The sequence below is a fragment of the Antechinus flavipes genome, chromosome 3 (assembly GCF_016432865.1).
Source record: "Antechinus flavipes isolate AdamAnt ecotype Samford, QLD, Australia chromosome 3, AdamAnt_v2, whole genome shotgun sequence".
Lineage (NCBI taxonomy): Eukaryota > Metazoa > Chordata > Mammalia > Dasyuromorphia > Dasyuridae > Antechinus > Antechinus flavipes.
In genome coordinates, this window is record NC_067400.1 from 587,286,992 (window position 1) to 587,308,732 (window position 21,741).

At 40.4% G+C, this 21,741-nt stretch overlaps 1 protein-coding gene and 1 long non-coding RNA gene across 3 annotated transcripts in view; one reads left to right on the top strand and one right to left on the bottom strand.

Moving 5' to 3' along the window:
* IGSF21 (immunoglobin superfamily member 21) overlaps positions 1-21,741 on the bottom strand; it is a 401,664-nt gene that overhangs the window by 195,336 nt on the left and 184,587 nt on the right. The window lies entirely within an intron of this gene.
* LOC127555797 (uncharacterized) lies at positions 481-16,424 on the top strand. 2 transcript variants are annotated; one of them, XR_007952289.1, is made up of 4 exons: positions 481-536; positions 5,690-5,950; positions 14,102-14,249; positions 15,421-16,424. It is a non-coding gene; the product is annotated as an uncharacterized LOC127555797 (long non-coding RNA). The 2 variants fall into 2 exon arrangements; XR_007952288.1 differs by lacking the exon at positions 481-536 and adding an exon at positions 551-686.

A 21,741-nucleotide genomic window follows, 5' to 3' on the forward strand; every position in this document is an offset into this window, starting at 1 on the left:
AATAATAGATCAGGGAGTCTAATCCAGGCTTCCTCAGATACAATGGAGCAAAAACACTGAATTTAGAATCAGAGGACTTGGCTTCCCAGCTCTGCTCCTTATTATCTGTGTGACTCCAAGGCCCTCACTGAGTCTCAATTTCCTCCTCTGTAAAAGGAGGCTACACCACATGACCTCTGGGTCTCTTCCAACTGCAAATCTACGACACAGCCAAGTCTCAGGCTCTTCCCTCTAGTCCCTAATTTTACCTTTCCATAAAATGAGGTTAGGCTTGAATATGTTCACTCTACATTGAGCACGTGCAGTTTGTGTTGGGGGCTCTGGATAAAGAACTGAGCCCAACACCTTCATTTTATACCTGATAAAACAAAATGCCAAAGAACTTAGTCCATGTCTCCTATGTAATCACTAGCAAAGCAGGAACCAGAACCCAGATGTCTCCATCTCTAACACTACTATTTTCCCTTTAAAACAGTCCCTCCCGTCTCTTTCAGATGCGGATGCAGACTGACCTTGAGAGGGGACTTCACAGACAGGTAATTGTGTTGTACTTTCCAGAGTCTAATTTCAAAGGTTCATTCCATCTTCAGAAGAAAGTCCTGGGGCAAGTCTTTCCTGGGGGCCTCAGCTATCTTGGAGCTGGGGATGGAGTTTGGACCTCCAAATGCTGAGTCTGAGAACTTGAGGTGAGCTCTAGCAAAGTGTGATAGTTTTTGTTGGTGGGCAGGACAGCACTGATCCCAGTGAAGGGAGATAAAAGCACTTTGTCTCACTGTAGTGACTGAGTTTTCCATCCCTGAAGGACCAGTCAGGGGTGAAAAGTTCTAGGCCCTGTGATTCCTCCAACACTAGGGACTATAGAATTTTAGCTCTGTAATGGAGGCAAACTTTAGAGTCCCATTAGATTAATCATTTTAAATAAGAAGAAACTTTATGGAACGGGTTAGGGGGGATGGAAGAGGAAGCATCCTCTAGGAGCCCAGCCCCTTTCTCTCTGCCCCATGTCCCAGAAATGATCCACAGTGGAGAGATTGCATTCATACCAGTAATAATGATAGCCCTGCCTTTAGTGTTTTATGGTTTGTGAAAGTGGACAATGAAAACATTGTTATTCTCATCTTACAAGTAGGGAAACTGAGGGTGAGAGACCAGGACCTCTTTCTCGGAAGCCATACTTTGGGATTGAATTTGAGGCATTAACATTTCCAGTGCATGAGCTAGGGTTCCTACCTGACCTGTCAGATTCTAAACCCACAATTACCAGAGTCCTCTTGTCTTATAGATGTTCACTAATGAGAATTAATTATATTTAAAAGTCACTCTAACTGGGCAGGAGTAAATTCTGGCTTTTTAAATATCCTTCATTTACACCGTGCTCTGGTGCTTCATTGAGGCAACGAGGTGACTCTGGGCCCTTGAAGGTGAGGTCACGGAAGCACGTGCTTGGAAGAAGCCATCAGTCAAGGCTCCATATCCTAGCGTGAGAGATCTCACATGCTCTGGGTCTTTAACTGCTCATTCTGAAGCTTAAAAAATCATTTAAAGTTGAGTTCATGCCTAGGAGCTTCACAAACGGTGGTAGAAAAGCTTGAAATATATTCGGTGTCCAATTTAGATCAGCTATAGACAGATGTTTATTTCTTCCACACAAGAGAAACACTTTAAACACAAAAAGACTCATAAGGACACATTGACAAAGACTCAACACATAATTCAGTAACTTATGACTTCTATTATACTCTCTTGGGAGGTCGATACTCACAACATTAAATCATGGAGTACTTAGTGGGACTATTGATGGGCATCTTTGTATTCTTAAAATCATAGATTCTCGAAATTCTGAATGAATGGGGGCAGGGAATAAGCATTTATTGAGCGCCTACTATATGCCACAAACTGTGCTAAGCACTAAATAGGTGAAAACTGTCTATACAATTACATTGTGTCTATACATTATAGACCCAAACTGTCTATAATTCTGCAATGCAGAAAACTCTTTTATATTTATATTTATATATTGCCACAGAACATATATAATGCCATAGTCATGGTGGTTATGATGGCATAATGGAAAGAATGCTAAATTTGGACTTGGGAATACTTGAGTTTGAATCTTGCCACAAATAGTTAGTTAGTAGATGTTCCTGGGCTAGTTACCTAATCTCTTCCTCTCAGTTTCCTCATTTGTCAAATGGGGATGGATATAGCACTTGTACCACAGGGTTTTTGTAAGGAACAGATAAGATAATATTTGTGAGGCACTTTGTAACCTTAAAGCACTATATAAATGCCAGCTGTGGTTGTTATTGTTTTGACTGGGATTATGATTATAACTATAACACAGAATTTCAGAATTGGGCCATATGTGAAAAACAAATCTTACACAACATGCCTTGCCCTCTTTTCTTTGATTGAAATGCTAAGTGACAGGAATGGGGACTGAAGATGGTTCCAGTGCCTCCCAAAGCAGCCCATTCTACTGTAGGTTAGCTCTAATTGTGAGTCAGTTTGCCTTGACATTAACCCCAAAACCATTTTGTTTTAGTTTCCTCCCCCTTCTCCTAGCTCTGTTCTTTGGGTCCAAGAAGAGGCTAGCCCCTCTTCCTCATGACAGCCTTTCAAATGCTTGAAGACAGTTCTATCATGTCCTTCCCAAATTTTCTTTTCTGCAGTGTGAACATGCCCCGATTCTCGATGAGATTCTCACCTGACATCCAGGTCTTTTCCCTTCCTTTATGCTTCCCTGTGGATGCTGTCCAGCTTATTGATATCCTGCCCAAAATGTAGGACCTAAAACTAAAAACAATGCTATTTCTTTAGTCTAACCAGGTTAAGGTTTCACCTCTGTCCCTGGGGATGATTTCCCTCCAAATGCAGCACAAGGTCATATTAAGTTTCTTGGTTGCCGCTTCACACTGTACACATATACTTGTCTAGATTTTTGTCAATCCCCATGCCCTCCTGCCCCCTACCCAGTGAGAATGTAAGCTCTTCAAGGAGAAGAACTGAATTCATCTTTCTATTTTTAGCACCCAGGACAGTGCCTTTTAAAAAGTTGGTTGTTTGTTGGATTCTTTAGCTGAAGTAGTCTTCAGTTTCCAGAATGCTGTTATGGAGTTCCTTTTATTGTCAGCTTTTAATGTTTATATATGTATATATACACATATGTGTATATATATGTGTGTGTGTGTATATATATATAGAAACTCCTTGAAAAGGTGGCCCAGTGAGTATGTTGGATCTGGACCTGAGTTAGCTTCTGCCTTGATGTTTCCTAGATGTGTGACACTAGGTAAATATTTTTAATCTATTCCAGTTCCAGTTGCCTCATCTGTAAAATGGGAATATTAATAGCACTTTTCTCAGAGGATTTTTGTGAAGAGCAAATGAAATAATATATCAGTACTTTGCAAACCCTAAGTGGCTATATAAATGTTAGCTATTATTTTTCACATTGTGATTAATATTAATCAAGTAATTATTAATAATAACTGTTTTAATTATTATTACTATATGTCCAGCACCTAGCACAATGTTGGACACATAGAACTTATTTACTACATAAAGTGAGGGACACTCACTATCAATTCTTCATATCCTACTCTAGTGGAACTGGACTGAAGTAAGATAAAATGCCAATGCTTGGACTAGGGTCTAGGTCTCCTGACTTGCAGTGAGATCTTGGACAAATGCAATAAGAGAATATACTTTTTTTCTCCCTTTGAAGTTTACAAAGCATTCCCAATAAGCCTGTGAGAGCAGCAGTGCAGAGGTGTCCATCTGAGTTTTAAAGAAGAAGGAACAAAGATTCTGAGAAGGGAAGTGATTTGCTCTTGGGTATGTAGCTAGTAAGTGCCAGAGTCAAGATTTAAACCCAGATGTCCTGATTCTAAGCCTACTTTCCTTTCCCACTGACCCATGTTAGCTCACAAAGCTCACCAGAGTTGACAGTTATGGAAATGGAAGTCTTTACAAATTTAAAGCTTTGTGAGCATCCACTTTTTTCTTTGGGGAACTTTAAATTTTTTAGATTAGACAATTCTCTGATGTCAGGGGGCTGGGCAGATGACTTGGAATTGTAATAAGTTGTGGGGAGAAAGGGAAGAGACAAATCCATGTTAGGTCTTCTACCCCAGATTCCTGAAGATACACTTTGTTGCTATATTCTTTTAACTGAGGTTTAACATACACTTTTGATGGGCCTGGAGTCTTCATACAGTGCTCAGATTACAAATGGTAGAGTCCTTTGAAAAGCTGGATGATAGAGTGGATAGAGTTTTGAATTTGGGGAAGGGAAGTCCTAGATTCAAGTCTTACCTTTGATGCCTATTACTTATATAATTATGGACAAGTTACTTGAATTTTAATCCCCAAGCTTTCCCATCTGTAAAATCAAAAGGGTTAGACTAGATGGCTTTGGAGGTCCCTTCCAGTTCCAAATATGTGATCATGTGGATTTATTATCTTGGGCCTGTTACTTTAGCAATACTATTATTCTCCTTCCTTCTTTTTTGGCAGAAGGGCATACTGCTTCCCATTCCCTGTTATTCTCCCTCAACTTGGGCTCTGAGACAGGCAGAGAACAGGCAGCCAATTGTTAAAGAATAGTGACACACACACATGCTATGCTGTAGAGAGAGACATGGACAGACAAAATCCTGAAAATGACTACCATTCCAGAATTTTGAGAGGCAAGACACTGATAAAACAAGAGCATACTGCGAGTGGAAAAGATTGGGTGACTTGAAGGATGGAGGAGGAGGCTAATGTTGCCTTGAATACCCCTAACTCCTCTGGTCTTTTCCCTTTGCTGACCATTGCCTTCTTCTCCAGCCCAGAGTATATCTTTCCTCTGCTGAGGCATCTGGGGCTCTAGTCTCCTCAATGACCCATAAAAATTGTGCTTTCAGGAAATTATCTGCTATCTATCATAGGTATCTCAGTCATATGAATTTTAATCACTATACTCTCACCTGGGATAAGTGCATGTTAAGCCTCAGTTAAAGTAACATAGCAATAAATTTATTAGAGCAAGAAGGGGCTTTAGAATATAGAATTCTAGATCTGGTAGGAACCTTAGAGCACATGATGTTGAGACAATCTGTTATTTTATCTGGAAGTAGGAAGAGAAAATATAAGGGAGGAAGAAAAAAAAAACAATCTTGTAATCTTATTACTAACCTCAGAAAAATAAAAGAATTAGGAGGAACTTTAGATATCATTTACACCAACCATTAATTTAACACAGACTGAGAAAGATGGGAAAAGTGATTAGATCAAAGTTAAACAGTAAATTGGCAACAGAACTAGAACCAGAACCAAGTTTCCTATCCCTACTTCCTGGACTTCCTAAAACATGGACCTATATGACTTAGGAAAGCTTTTACTTCTTAATACAATGGTTTCCTAATGGCAGCGATCTAATGGCAGATGCACATATGTATCCCCCTTGAGTTTGGATCTTCTTGTGGGGAACACTACATCTCCCCTCCATCAGGCTTAGAATCCATGACGGACAAGGACTGAATTTCCCTCATCAGACTGAAGCTTCCTGAAAGCGGTGTTTAGTAGATGAACACAGTATTACCTAATTATTTTTTCATTCATAGCCACTACATACATGGATATGAATAAAACTTCTTCTTTAAGTACTTGACATTGCTCAGAAAAATATGTATCTTTCCTCCAGGCTCAGAGGCCCGAGTGAGAACCCAAAGGCTTGTGTTTTCTGGGTCACTCCCACTTCCTCCCACACAGATAAGAAGAAACCCCTTCTTTTGCTGCACTCCCAGATACATTAAATCCTTGACAACATTTCCCTTGGCGATGTGAGCCAAGCTCTTAATCTCCCCAGCTCAGAAGGACAACCTGCTGAAAAGAAAGTCTAGGTCTCAGCACCTTGGACAGAGCCTGAGAACCAGATCTCCATGCTGCTCTATCTTCTGCCAAGGTAAGCAGAGGCATGGGGGAAAGGGAGCAAATTCTTCAGGAAAATGAGAGTTCCACTCTGAAATTTCTAGCCACATCTATAGAAGAATCCAGGTAGAAAAATGAAAGATGCCATAGAATAAAAGCATAAAATATCAGAGCTAAAAGTGACTTTATAATGGAAAATGTTAAAGCTAAAAGAGACCTTAAGTCAGAAACCTACGGTTGATTCTTGGGTTGAATACTTAAAAATTGTTTGATGCTAGACAAATCCATTTACTTCTCTGTGCCTAAGTTTTTTCTTCCATAAAAATATAACAAATACATATATGTATATATTACATATGCTTATGTAATATATATACCTATATTATAATGGAAAATGTTAAAGCCAAAAAGGATCTTTAATCAGAGACCTAGTGTTGATTCCTAGATTGAAATAATAGTTTTGTGACAGTAGATTTCTCTGTGCTTCAGTTTCTCTCTCTGTAAAATATATATACATATATACATACATATATGTACATACATATACATATATATAGATATAATATATAATAACAAACATATATTTTATATACATATATCATATACACTTAAATTATAATGGAAAATGTTAAACCTGAAAGAGACCTTAGAATAGAGGTTAGCGATCTAGGGTTGGTTCCTAGTTTGAAAACTTAATAGTTGTGTGATTCAATACATCAATTGCTTCAATTTTTTCCTTGATGAAATGTCTGGATACAAACCCCCCACCACACACTATCTATTCTTTTCCTCCCCCCAAAAAAAGAATGTAAGCTTCATGAGCACAGTTACTATTTCTGCTTTTTCCTTTTTAATTCCAACACTTCAAAAGGTACCCGCGACACGGCAAATGCTTAACAAATGCTGTTGATTGTTTGATTTATTGAGAGGGTTGCCTACTTGATTTCTTAGATACTTTCCAGCTCTGAATTCTATTATGCTAAGAATTTTAGAACTGGAATATTAGGGCCTTCACACATATAATGTGAGAATAGGGAGTGACATCAGAGCACATAATCTCAGGACTTGGAGAGGCATTAAAACACAGAATGTCAGGACTGCAAGGATCCTTAGGCTATGATTTATTTTCTGGGGTTGGAAAAGACCTTGAGATATAGAATATTAAAGTATAGAATTTCCAAGCAGGAGGGGACAATTGAGATCATCAAATTCAACCATTTCACATTAAAAAAAGGAGGAAAATGAGACCCAGAGAGAAGTGACTTGTTCAAGTCACTATGTGGCAAGTTAGTAACAAAGCCTGGACTCCCATCTCTTAATCCTGTGTTCTTTCTCTGTGTTTGGCATTTATGTTAGAGTGATTGTTTATTTGTATGTATTCTGTGATGGGCATGCTGCATATGAATAGGCACAGAGTGGGGGTGAAAGCCCTCAAACCCTTCAGGTATGCTTGGTTTGTCCCCAGAGCTCTATCTCTGGTCAGGATAATTGTGAAATAGAAGGCAAGGCAGGGATTAGCAAACCAGCAGGCAGGAGATTAGTGTGCTCTGAGGAGGCAGAAGGAAAAGATTACCACAGTGCATGTAATGGAGAAGGACGTGTAGATTACAGGGAAATTAAAAAGATGAAAAAGAAAAAAAAATCACTTTATCTAAATCACCAAGAAAAAAAGTTAGTTGGTGAACTTCCTCCAGTTCTTAAGAAGACCTGATATTGCCACCAAAACCACATTCAATCCCTTCACTATTATCATTTCTCAGCTGGTTATTACCTGTCACTTTCTTCAGAAGGATGAAAAGAAAACAGTTTTATCCCTAGAAACTGTGATCCCAAATCACAGAATCTTAGAGTTGGAAAGGACCTTCTAAACCATTTAGTATTACCCTTCCCCGAACAGGGACTTCTAAAAAGCCTCTGATAACAGATTTCAGTCAATCAATAAACATGTATTAAGCACCTTTGTGTGCCAGGCACTTTGATGAATGCAAGAGATGTAAAATGAAGCAGAATAGAGTCCATATCTCACTCAAGGAGTCCATATCCCACTACCTAATAAGGTGACCATTCCACTTTGGACATCCTGAAGTGAGAAAGTGTTCCCTGAAATCAAGTTTAAGTCTGTTTCATCAGCTTTCCATCCATTATTTCTGGGGATTCTTCCTTTGGGGGCCAAGCATTAGTAAGTCCAATTCAGGTTCAAATGATGAGACATCCTCCCTCCTTCAGATATTACACCTGTCTCCTTATCAGCCTGTCTGCCATAGCTTGATCATGAAAGAAGAAGGAAGACAATTTGTTCCTATTGATGGTACCCAGCCACTCCAAAATATAGGTCTACCTCTGGAAAAATTGGGGTTTCCACTCAAATAAAAGCTAAATGACAAGTCTGGAAGGATCAGATGTCCCTAGATTTATCTCTAGAAGGAATCTGAGGAAATAAAGGCCTAGGATTGCACAGATAGTAAGCGTGTAAGGCAAGATTTGGGTCAAGTCTTACTAGTTCCAAGTCCAATACTTTATCTCCAGAGGAGATTTCCGTTCAGATATGTTTTGGAATAGATCAATCAATTAGCAATCAATCAATAAACATTTATTCAGTACCTATTCTATATTAAGCACTGTACGAAGTGGACCCTTGAAATCTCTTCCAGTTCTGAGATTTAGTGATTCCATAAGCTATATAGTTTCTCTGGCCCCAGAGATCTATGCTAAGATAAATCACCTACTTCTACCTTGTACCTGGCTGAAGAGTGGATATGGCAGGAAGATTGTTCTGTACTAAAGAACTTCCCCTTAATGTCCAAGTTGTTTCTTCCGCAGAATTGTCAGGATGGCAAATTCAGTTGTTTTCCCAATAGTAGAAATGGATATGCATTGAGTCATCCTCACCCTTTCATTCCGCCCCTATATATATAAACGTATATATGTATGTGTATATATACATATATGTTTGTGCATATGTACATATGTGTGTGTGTGTAGAGAGAGAGACAGAGACAGAGAGAGAGACAGAGACAGAGAGAGAGAGAGACAGAGAGACAGAGAGAGAGAGACAGAGACAGAGGGAGAGAGAGAGACAGAGGGAGAGAGAGAGAGAGAGACAGAGAGACAGAGAAAGAGAGAGAGAGACAGAGAGACAAAGAGAGAAAGACAGAGAGAGAGAGAGAGAGAGAGAGAAACAGAGAGAGAGAGAGAGAGAGAGAAACAGAGAGAGAGAGAGACAGAGAGACAAAGAGAGAAAGACAGAGAGAGAGACAGAGAGACAAAGAGAGAAAGATAGATAGATAGATAGATAGAGAGAGAGAGAGAGAGAGAAAGACAGAGAGAGAGAGAGAGAGAGATGACTGTTGGTGACCAAGGGAGACATTTGGTCTATGACTATATGTATTTATTTCAATTACTCAAGATCTTGTGATTTTTTTCCAGCATGAGTACTGCCACCACTGACAAAGACTAAGCTCTCTTTGCCTTGATAAATGTTCATAAAGGACTGTGGCAAAACAAAATAAAGACAAAGAAACAAAACACAACCCCTTGTCGTGGGATCAGTCTAACCATCATCCTCGCTAAACTTAGCTGAGCCAGTCTTTGGGCAATAGATAGCCCCCGTCAAGCCCATATTCAGAAGCTCCCCATCTGATAGGGTCAGTGGGAGATTGTATTCTACCAGCAGTGTCTGAGAATCAGGACAATTTCCAAGGTAGATGGAGCCTGGATGGAGGGCATTAATTTAATGGAAGTAGCCATAAAACAGGGAGGAATTCAGCAGCAGCTGTCTTTATTCTCTGGGATGCCAACAGATCCAGGCTGGAGCTTGGACCCCTACCCTTGGGCTCCCGAGCACTGGATCCTAATGAGCGGAGTCCCCAATGTGAAGGTCCCAGGAGAAGGGACTGGGGTCCAGGACTGTGCTCCCTTCCACTGCCCATGCTGCCACCAGAGAATCTGGTCAGCAGCTGCTGAGGGACCAAGGGAGCTCGGAGAAAGGGGTCACTACACTCTGCCAGCTAATCACCATTCAGCAGTCTGCCATAGCCTTGCCTTGCTTAGCAGGGAAGAGATAATAAGAGAGTTGAGAAACCATATCCTTCTCTAGGAATTAAGGGAAAAAAAGCTTTGACTCTGGGCAGCATCTCACCAAAGGTACGTGGATCAGACACTTACATGGGGCAGGTTCTGGGTTTGATAATTCCAGAACAGAACCAGGGTTGACTAAAGGGGATGGCCAAGCAGCACAGTGGATAGAGAGAGGGGACGGAGCCAAGGAGATTTATCTTTCTGAGTTCAAATCTGGCCTCAGACACTTACTAGTTGTGAGACCCTAGGAAAATCGCATCACCTAAGACTGCCTCCATTTCCTTATCTCTAAAATGGGGATAATAATAGCACCTACCTTCAATATTATCCTGAGGATCCAATGGAAGATACTTTGCAAACCTAAAAGTGGTGTTATTGTTGTTGGTAGATGAACACTAAGATCCCTTTTAACTCTAAATCAGGGGTCATCAAACTATGGCCCACGGGCTAGATGTGGCAGCTGAGGACGTTTATCCCCTCACCCAGGGCTATGAAGTTTCTTTACTTACAGGCCCACAAAACAAACTTTTTGTTTTTACTATAGTCCGGCCTCCAACAATCTGAGGGGCAGTGAACTGGCCCCCTATTTAAAAAGTTTGAGGACCCCTGCTCTAAATCCTCCAACCAATTGAAAGAATAGTTTTCATTTCTGAACACAGAAATACCGAGGCTTCCCTCTGTGTACAATTGAGTTGTTTTGGGGGTGCTTAACAGACAGAGAAGATTGTACACTTCTCAGGGAACACTGGGGAATGCCCCTCCCCGTCCCCCCTCATGACTAATACACATGACAATGAGCAGTTAGGTTGGCTACCTAACCAACCGGGAAATGTTGTGGTGTCTTTCTGAATTGTGCAGAGCTTGTGCAAGATGTGAATGCAGAGAGAAAACAAGAATTTTGCTTGCCAGAAACTTGTTTTTTCTTGGAGGGGTGGCGGTGATAGTGGTGGTGCACCATGGTGGGTAGAGTTGTTCCTTCTTTCCTTCCTTCTTTCCATCCTTCCTTCCTTCCTTCCTTCCTTCCTTCCTTCCTCTCTTCCTTCCTTCCATCCTTCCTTCCCTTTTTCCTTCCTTCCTTCTTCTCTTCCTTCCTTCCTTCCTTCCTCCTTCTCTCCCTCCCTCCCTCCCTCCCTCCTTCCTTCCTTCCTTCCTTCCTTCCTTCCTTTTTTCCTTCCTCCTTTTTCTACTTCAGGCTAAAATAATTCATTTTATATATATATATATATATATATATATATATATATATACACACACATATATATGTATGTATAAAATATGCATGTCTCTATATACATGCATATACATACATACATATGCACACAGTTATTCAATCATTTTAGCTATGTCCAACTCTTGGGGGGTTCTCTTGGCCAAGAGACTAGAGCGCTTTGCTGTTTCCTCTTCCAGCTCATTTTTTTCTTGAGTCATTTTTCAACTGTCTTCCTCTTTGCGACCCCTTTGGGGTTTTCTTGGCAATAATTCTGGACTGATTTTCTTTTCTCCTGGCAGCTCATCCTAGAGATAAGGAAACTGAGGCAAACAGGGTTTAGTGACTTGCCCAGGGCCACAAGGCTAGAGAGTCTCTGAAGCCAGATTGGAACTGAGGAAAAAGCTGTCCTGACTCCAGGCCCCACACTCTGTCCCCTGCATCACCCAGCTGCTCATACTGCACATATATATGCATTTATATAAACTAGTCTATACGCTTATGTTTTATTCACGTCATATTCAGTCCTTGAGAAGGGATTCATTGCCAGCGGTGTTGGGCACTGGAGCAGGTTTCTGGAACAAGAAAGAAGATGGGGGCAGGGCACCTCCTGCCAACTGATGTCATTTAGGGGGAGACATGGTTCCAGAGACAGAGACGGATCGGGGGCTTCTGAAGGCTCCCCTGGGTCTCTGTGGGTATGGCTGGGTCTTTTTCTCAGTTCTTCTGCTGAGGCTTATTACTCCTCCCATTTAGGCTCTCCATCTGCCCCAGCCTGGACTGTCCCAACCAAAATGGGCCTTTTAGTGCCTGTGCCAGGGATCCGGTTCAAATCTCTGACCCAGATGGGAGCTGGCAGACACCCAGGCGGGATCTATGTCTCCCCTGTGTCTGTTTTATGTATTTAGCCGAGTGCTTAGTATTCAGATTAATTTTCTTTTTGCTAATATTTATCAGCATCTTACCTGTGCTCCAAAGGGAGCTTGTAGGAGACTGAGTGAGCGTTCTCACTAAGCCGTCTCACCTTCCCCTCCGAGAAGCCTGTGGGCACTAGGTCATGGGCTTTGGGTCAAGGGGCACAGCCTGAGACCCATCCCAGGAAGCTTCTTTAAAAATTAGTCCTGGGAAAGGGAGAGTCCTGGGGCTCCAGGGGTGAGACCCTCCGCCTCTGATGTCTGAAGTGCTTTTATATAGACATTAGCCATTATTACCCTTATTGTCAACGCCTAAAGGAAGCTGGGTGGCGTAGTAGTTAGAACCATTGACTTGGAGTCAGGGAAACTGAAAGCAAGTCCTGACTTGGAAACTTATGTGAGCTTGGATAACTCAGTCTCAGTTTGTTCAACTGAATAATGGGATAATAATAATCCCTGCCTTATGTGATCACTGTGAAGATCAAAGGAAATAATGTATTCAAAATGTTTTGCTTTTTAATCCATGTTAGTCAAGAGAGGAGGAAAATGCAATCAATTCTTCTCTTTTATTCCTGATGCTAAGGCATTGACAATATGAATAATTACACCTTTGTACCCCCAACATGTAGCACAGAGCCTCCCACATAGTTGGTGGTTAATAAATGAGTGATTAATGGAAAAGTCCCTAGAACAGGGATGGCCTGATGAATTAGGACGAGGAGTAGCCAGGCCTGGTGGCAGATATCTGTCATTCTAACTAGCAGAGAGTTGAGGCTAACGGATCTCCTGAGCTCAGGAGTTCTGAGCTGCAGGGCTCTGTAGGTTTGACATTTATATATGCAAGTGAACAACAAGCTGATGAGACTGGGATCAGGCCTGTGGGTAGACTCTGTATTTATAGCTTGGGTGAGATAGAGAGATGGCATCTTTTGTTCTTCTCTCTCCAGACAATTAGAGTTAAGTGACCCAGCTAGGAAGTGTTAAGTGTCTGAGACTGGATTTGAACTCAGGTCCTTCTGACTTCAGGGTGGTGCTCTATCCAAAGCATCACTGAGCTGCCTTCAAGGAAGATGCAATCTTAATAGTAAATAATAAAAAAAAAGAAGGGATATTGGTTTAAGGGTTAGGACACCTGGATTCTTATAACTCACTATTTAAGTGATCTTGGACTTCAATTCCCTTATCTGAAAAATGAGCAAGTTGAAATAAATAGTCTCTTCTAAGGGTTTTCTTAGCTCCAAGAGTCTTTAAGATACAGAATATCCCAGAAAATCAAGATTAGAGCTAGAAAAAACCTTAACGTAGATACTATAAGGACAAATGATATAAGAACTGTCTTAGGAATCTTAGAATGTACAATTCCTCCTTTCCTTCCTTCCTTCCTTCCTCCTTCCTTCCTTACGTCAAGGAAAGGAGATTAAAATATATATTGTTAGAACTGAAAAGGCCTGTAAAACACAGACTGTAGGAACATAAAATGTTAGAGCTGGAAAGAACCTTAGGAAATATCATGTTGTATCTGGGAGCAGCTTTAGGACAAAAAATATTGGGATGGCAAGGCCTTCAAACACAGAATCAAACATTTTATGTTTTACCTTCAAATTTCAAAATGAATCTAGACCATTATTCTTGAACTAAAAGGGATTTTAAAACAGATAGTAAGAATAGAGAATATCAGAGTTAGAAGAGATCTTGGAGAACTAAAAGTTGGAGCTAAAAGGATCTTAGAACATAGAACATTAGAACAAAGAACTTCAGAGCAGAGTATTGGAGCCATCTCCAATACAAATATATGGAAATAGTTTGTTAGAAGATAGAATGTTAGAACTGGTAGGGAGAAAGAGTCTCATTGGAAATTCTATATTCTATGTTTTTACAAATTTTGTTGATTGTTGTTGTTCATTCACGTCTCATTGTGATCCCATTTGAGTTTTCTTGGCAAAGATACTAAAGCAGTTGTCATTTCCTTCTCTAACTTATTTTACAGATGGGTAAATTGAGGCAAACAGGATTAAATGACGTATTCAAGGTCACACAGCAAGGAAGTATCTGAGGCTGGTTTGAATTCAGGAAAATGAATCTTCCTGACTCTAGGCCCAGTGTTCTATCCACTGCACCATTCAACTACTCTAAGGGTGAGCACAAGCAATACTAAGAGAAAGAGGATCTTTCTCCCCCTTTTTTGCTTAAAGCATGTGCTGACAATAATTGTATAAATATGTATGTATATATTGGATTTAACATATATTTCTACCATGTTTTAAAAAAAGAGAGAATGCATGTGACAGGAACAAAGCAGTATGATTATACTATTTACAACTATTTTGACAAATCGATAGTTTCTGCTATTTACAAGTCTGTTTTTAACAATTACCTTATTATTGATAATTTCCGCTATTTACCACTCTTTTGACAAATAACTCATTATTAATAGTTACTGTTATTTAGAACCCTGTTACGATAAATATCTTGTTATTGCTAGTTAAGGTGGAGCTTAAATGTCAAAGTGTGATCTATACTTTAACCCTAGAATGTACAGAGCCTCACCTGGAGGTAGCGGTTTTGATGTAACACTAGCTTAAAAAGCATAAAAACCCTAGCTATGATATTAATAAATGAAGATTTCAAGACAAAAAAAGCCCGTGCTGAGTCCAATTTACATCAGGAACTTATCAGACAGATATTGGGAGAATTAAAACAGCAAAAATATAACAACTTTCCAACCACTCAGCCCAGGCCCAGTCCTTCCTGCACAACCGGCTCCTGGGTTTGAAAAGAGGGCCTGTCAAAATGATTTACAAATTGTATAAATAGAACTCACCAGCTCCACCATCTCCGCCTCAGTTCACTGAAGAGCATCATTCATTTTTAAGTGAGTGGGAGACTGCCACAGAGTTTCCTCCTCTAGGAGTGTCTCAGAAGATGCCCAGGGAAGGGAATGGGGAAGGGGAGTGGAGTTGGCACCTGAGTGCCTTGGAGCCCACCACCTGTGCCAGGTGCAAGGAAGAGGATTCTCTTAGATCCTTTACTCTTAGATCCTTTAGGACGAGTAAAGGCTCTTATTTTCAGGCATTAAAAGGCTTCTTAATATCTAGCTTAGATTCTCTCATGCTATCATTCTTACAAGCTCTTTTGCCCTTAGTCTTGGTAGGGACCAAGATTAGTTGGTTAACTCCTTTCAGGATGAACCCTGCACTGGAAATAAGGAAATCTAGTTTCAATTGCCATTATTGACTTGTATGATGTAAACCTCAGTTTCTTAATCTGTCAAATGGGAATAATATAATTGCCTTATTTTCCCCACAGGATTACTATGAAGATCAAAGGAGAAAATGGAAGCTCTTTGGGGAAAAAAACCCAATGACTTATAAAGATGAAAGAAGATTCTCATGGAGTTGATAAATTAAGCTTTTGCCTGTTTTTCCCAGTAGCTCCAGTCTCCACTTCCTATCTCCACCTCTCTGTACTGCCACTGCCCATCACCACTGGACATTTCTTCTCCCCTCCTTCATGAGTTGGGATCTGGCTCACGAGAGACTGATGGCAGGATCATGTTCTGATCTGGAAGGACCCGGCCCCAGAAGCATTCACTTTGCATCTCATTTGCCCGTGGTGAACTAAATTCTGATGGGACAGCCCTGGATCAGGGGGTCTGACAAACCAAAAGATCCGTGATGAACACATAAAAGGCATAAATACATAAATTTAAAAAAAAACCATAAATACAACTTTAAAAAAGAAAAAGAAAATCCACAGAAGGAAATGAGAAAAATCCCCAAACAAAGAAAAGTTGAGATTGGGGCCCCCTGGTGGCTGCCAGTGCCACTTGTCCCTTCCTTTTCTCTCAACTTCACTCAGGTTTGAGCAGTCAGGGAGGGGGTTGGAGAGCAGGCTCGGGTCAGGAGGGTTAAATGCTGTTGTTTGAAGATTATACAGTGATCAGGTCTGATGTATGTGGTCTCACACAAGGAGACGATTCCAGTTCCAGTGATCTTGTGATGGAGAGAGCCATCTGCACCAGAGAGGGGACTGAATGTAGATCCTAACATAGTATTTTTTACCTTTTTTGTTTTTATTTTCTTGAATTTTATTTTCTTTCTCACTTTTTTCTTTTTGATTTGCTTTTCTTGTGCAGCAAGATAACTGTATAAATATGTATACATATATTGGATTTAACTACTTGCCATCTAGGAGGGGGTGAGGAAAGGGGGGAAATTGGAATACATGGTTTTGCAAGGGTTAATGTCAAAGAATTATCCATGTATATGCTTGAAAAATAAAAAGCTTTAATAAAAAAAATAAATAAAATTTTGTTGTTTATCCTTTGTTCTTGCATAGGACCAATGACATCAGGAAATTTATGTCTTGACCTGCAAGGGAATTGGACTTAAGAGAGGCAGGGCTGTGCAGAGTCTCACTCTCTCCTCCTGAACCATCCGGGGTCCAAGACATAGATCAGGACTAATGAAGATTATCTGAAACTAATCTTCTGATACATTGGGAGACCTCGGCCTTTTAAAAGTAAGGTCTTTAATAAGTCTCAGTTTGACTGAGGCAACACCCATTCACTGCTTAAGACTGGGTAAGAAATGAGACAAAAGAATGAACTTTTTTATGTAGTCCAAAAAATTAACCTGGGGGAGGAAGTCCACAACAATCTTTCTGTGAGTCAGACATTGCACGAAGCACTGAAGCTGCAAAGAAAAAGCAAAAAGAATCTCTACCCTCACGAAGCTTACATTCTAACAGAGGAAATTATATCTGCACATACTTATACACACATAAAAATATGTAAATATATGTGTGCCCATACAGCTATCTATCCATCAGTACTTATAAGATAAATACAACAGACAAGGCAAACTTAGAGGGGATTTTACCAGCAACTAAGGGGAGCTGAAGAAGCTGGAACTTGATCTAGATATTAAAGAAAGCCTGGCTCTCAGAGGCCTTTTAGTCCAAACTACTTTTTTTTTTTTTTTACAGATGAAGAAACTGAGACTCAGGGAGTTTGTATGACAACTAATGTTATAGAGGGAAGTAAGTGTCAAGAGGTGGAATTTGAACTCGGGTCCAGAGCAATATTATTGTCCCTGCACCATGATGGCATCTCTAACACTGTAAAATGTTATTATAATCTATTCAATTGGGCTGCCCAATGCTGGTCCCAGGTATAATTCATGACTGGGAATCATGGAATGCCCATGATTTTAGAAAAATCTAAAATTTCAGGTGAGCCAGAAAGTTACAGAAAGTCCCATGGTAAGGGATGGTCATTAGGCTGCAGTGTGTTCCCAAAGATGACTTATGAGTGAGAACATGCTGTAAAAAATGTGATTAAGGACACAGATGTCCAGGAAAAGAAGTGGGCTGGTCATATAGCAAGAGCTCTGGGTGGCAGATGGATAGCCAAGCATTGGGTTGGTACCCATGAAACATAAAAAAGCACAGAAATAGATCCTCGGTGCCTCCAGTAAATTATATGTGGAGGATTTAGGGAGAGGAACGAAGAGGAACTGCACCAGATGACATGGCCTGGAAAGACTTGGAGCTGACCAGGTGGATGGAATGTCCCCACCTCCCACTCCCACAAGCATCAAAACATACACATGGAAATTCATTTCTGAGGATAGATCAGCAGTTCCTCCATAATTTAGAGTTTCAAGAAAACTGCCTTAGAATATCAGGGATGTGAGGGAATTTAGAACATGGAATGTTAGAGGTGTGAGGGAACTTAGAACCCAGAATGTCAGAGCTGGGAGGGCTCTTAGAAGCCAGGAGGTCAGATCTGGGAGGGCCCTTAGAACACAGAATGTCAGAGCTGGGAGGGCCCTTAGAACACAGAATGTCAGAGCTGGGAGGGCCCTTAGAACACGGGATGTCAGAACTAGGTGGACCCTTAGAACTCAGGATGTCAGAGCTGGCCTTTGAACATAAAGACTGAAGGCAAGCCTTGAACCTAGAGTTTCACAACTCTCAAACCAGCTCCCTATCCACTATCCTATCTATCACATATTTGCTAAAACAATTAATTCTGTCCAATCAACATCCCTTGCACAAAGCACTGCTCAGGACTGCCATTAGGTCTGGGTAAGACATCCTTTCTGGTCTCATGGATTTTACAGTGTAATGGTGGGGAAAATATCTAGATAATACATAGCCAAGATAGTGACATAAAGAGATGGAAAGAGAGCACTTGACTGTTCTCAATAAGTTCGAGTCTGGGCTGAACAAAAACATCTTCCTAGGGACTCAACGAGTCTGCTGATGGACTTGCTGAGGGACGCTAGGAGAGGCTCTGAAGGACTGGAGGCCGGCCAAGGAGGCTCTGACTTTCAGAGGGGAGAGGAGGTGAATTTTCTCACGTATAGGTCATTGAACACATTTCTGACAATGTTCCAGAAGATATTAGTTTTTAAATGTCTGTCATTCCTTTTTGTTTTTCTATCACCTTCATTTCCAAATACACTTTTCTCCCTCTCCCAACCTGACAGCAAATATTTCAAAGAATAAGAAAGAAAAGCAGTCTGACAAAGCTAATTGACACATTGACCAGGACAGGGCCATACAGAAGAAATATTCTCCATCAATGCAGAGCAATGGCTAAAGCACCAAGAAGTGACTTGCTTAGAGTGACACAGTCTATCTGAATCACAGGTAGAATATGAACTTAGGTCCTTGAACTAGTCCAGACTGATTCTCTATCCCACCATACTACATTCATCTTCTTGGTCTCCTGCCCTGGCTTCCCTCTTTCCTACTTAGATTTCCTCAGTAATACAATGATCCAAGACAATTCCAAAAGACATGTGATGGAAAACATCCAGAGAAAAACGATGGGATCTGAATGTAGACCAAAGTGTAGTATTTTCATTAATTTTTTTTTGCTTTTTTCTTTTGTTCTGACTTTTCTTTCATATTATGACTAGTAAGAAAATACACTTAATATGATTGTACATGCATAGTTTATATTGGATTGCTTGCTGTCTTGAGGTGGGAGAAAGAAAGGGAGGGAAAAAATTTCAGACTCAAAATCTGACAAAAATGAATGTTGAAAACTATTTTTGTACATAATGAGAAAATCAAAATACTGTTAAAAATAAAAAGGTAAATATGAAAAAAAATTAAGATAAAAAGAAGGCAGCTAGGTGCTGCAGTAGATAGAATGTCAGCCTTGAAGTCAGGAGGACCCGAGTTCAAATCTAACCGCAGACACTTAAATTTCCTAGCTGTGTGACCCTGAACAAGTCACTTAACCCCAATTGTCTCAGCAAAAAAAGAAAGAAAGAAAGAAAGAAAGAAATAAGCTTATTTTAAAAATATCTTCCTTGTTGTCAATGCTTTCCCTTCACTGGTTATCTCTACTCTGTGTTATTTACAAGTTTTTTGCTCAGCCCTTTGTAAGCTGTCTCCTGCATTAGATTATGACCCCCTGAGGGCAGGATTTGTCTTTTACCTCTCTTGTATCCTCAGTGCTTAGCACAGTGCCTGACACACAGTAGGTATCAAATAAGAAGTTTATTGATGGAGTGACATCACATATCTCAAAACGCCTTAAGACAAGAATGATCCTGGAGCTTCTAGGCGGGAGAGATGATCCCAGTGAGCCACCGTGAGTGCACCAAGACCTCAATCAGGTAGGACTAATACTTGTGGACATACACATACAGTCACATTTACCTCCTTCTCCCCACACTGAATCCTCTTCTGGCATCCCTTACGACACAGGGGTTGCTGGGATTTCGAACTACATGGCAACGGAGTGCAAATTCAGGTTAATCCTTCCAAGCTGGAAAGGCTTTGAGTAGAGGCTCAGTGATAAACTGTGGGAACATTGCTGGAAGATCACCCTCACTAAGTGGAGAGGAGCTCATCACTCATGGATTACCTATGAGGTAATGGTGTGTGTGTGTGTGTGTGTGTGTGTGTGTGTGTGTGTGTGTGCAATTGTCTCACAAGGCATGGAGAGGGTTTTGATCTACCTTGCTGCAGGGAACTCTCAAATAGATGAAATTGTAAGGAAAAAATTGTAAGCCTATTATACGGTCCCTAATGATATTGTCTTGATCTAAGGGCAGCTAAGTGGTGCCCCAATGCACAGAACACTGGTTCTGGAGTCAGAATACTTAATAGTTGTCGGACCCTGGACAAGTCACTTCACCCTGTGTGCCTCAGTTTCCTCATCTGTAAATGAGCTGGAGAAAGAAATGGCAACCAGTCTCTCTGCCAAGAAAATCCCACGGACATTATCGATGTGCTATGGTCCACACCATAGCCAGACGTAACTGAACAACAAAAATTAAATTAAGGTTGTTCATTTCACAGTGTCAAAAATTTAGATCTGGAAGGGAACATGGAAGTTATCTCGTCCAATTCCCATTCTATAGATAAGGAAAAGGGTCCAGGAAAGTAGCTTAGTGTAATCAGCCCATAAACACGCCCAAGGCCACAATTTCTGTTATTTGGACGAGTCACTGGACCACTTTCCTGGACTTTTTTGGATACAAACTGTGCTTTCCTCACAAGGACCTTTCCCTTGGTATCACAGGAAAATCTAAAATCAGAAATCAAAGGGTCACAGACTGGGAGCTGGAAAGGACTTCAGAAATAATCAGGTTCATCGATGTCAAATTCAAATAGAAACCAATCCCTTCCAGTTAAATATTGACTTAGACAATCACAATCAATACGATTTATGTTATACTGTTTTCATTTTATTTAGTTAGTTTAATTAATTAATTTGAACTTTTCCGATTTACATTTTAATCTGGTTTCCCCTGCACCATGGACTAGGAGTTTTACGGATGGTGTGTTCCCTCTGAGAGTTTTACATCTGCACTCTAGTACATTGTTCTTGTTTTCGGAAGAAGAAAATCAAGGACTAGAAAGAGAAGAAGACTTTTACAGTGTCATACATGCATTCAATGGCAGAATCAGAATTCAAACCCAGTTCCTCTAATACCAAATCCGTCACTCTTTCTGCAATATCCCATGTTCCCATGGTTGGAATGGTAACTCTGCTACTAGCCAGTTGTATGAATTTAGGGAAATAATTTCCTACACCAGCACATCAATTTCTTCATCTTGGCTAAACAAACTGTGGTACATGGGTGTAATGGAATATTATTTTAATTATGAAATAATGAATATGAAGAATTGAGAAACTCATGAGAAGATATTTAAACTGATGCAGTGTGAAGAAAACATACAAAATGGCAGAACAGCAACAAAACCTTGAGATTTAATGCTGCCTAATTACAATGTCTACACTGGGCCCTTAAAGAAGAGATAAGATCACTTGAAACGTCCTAGCTGTGTGATCCTGGGCAAGTCATTTAACCCAATTGTCTCAGCCAAAAAGAAAGAGAGAAAGAAAGAAAGAGAGAAACAAAGAGAGAGAAAGAGAGAAAGAAAGAGAGAGTGAAAGAGAGAAAGAAAGAGAAAGAAAGAGAGAAAGAGAAAAAGAAAGAACAAAGAAAAAAGAAAAAAGAAGAGATGAAATGATTCATCTTGCTTCTTTCATGGCGGAGGTGGGGTACTATATATGGGGAACACTATATCTGTTGTGGACTTGGTATGCACCTGAATCCCCCCATGCACTTCTTTGTTGTATTCTGTTCTAAGGAC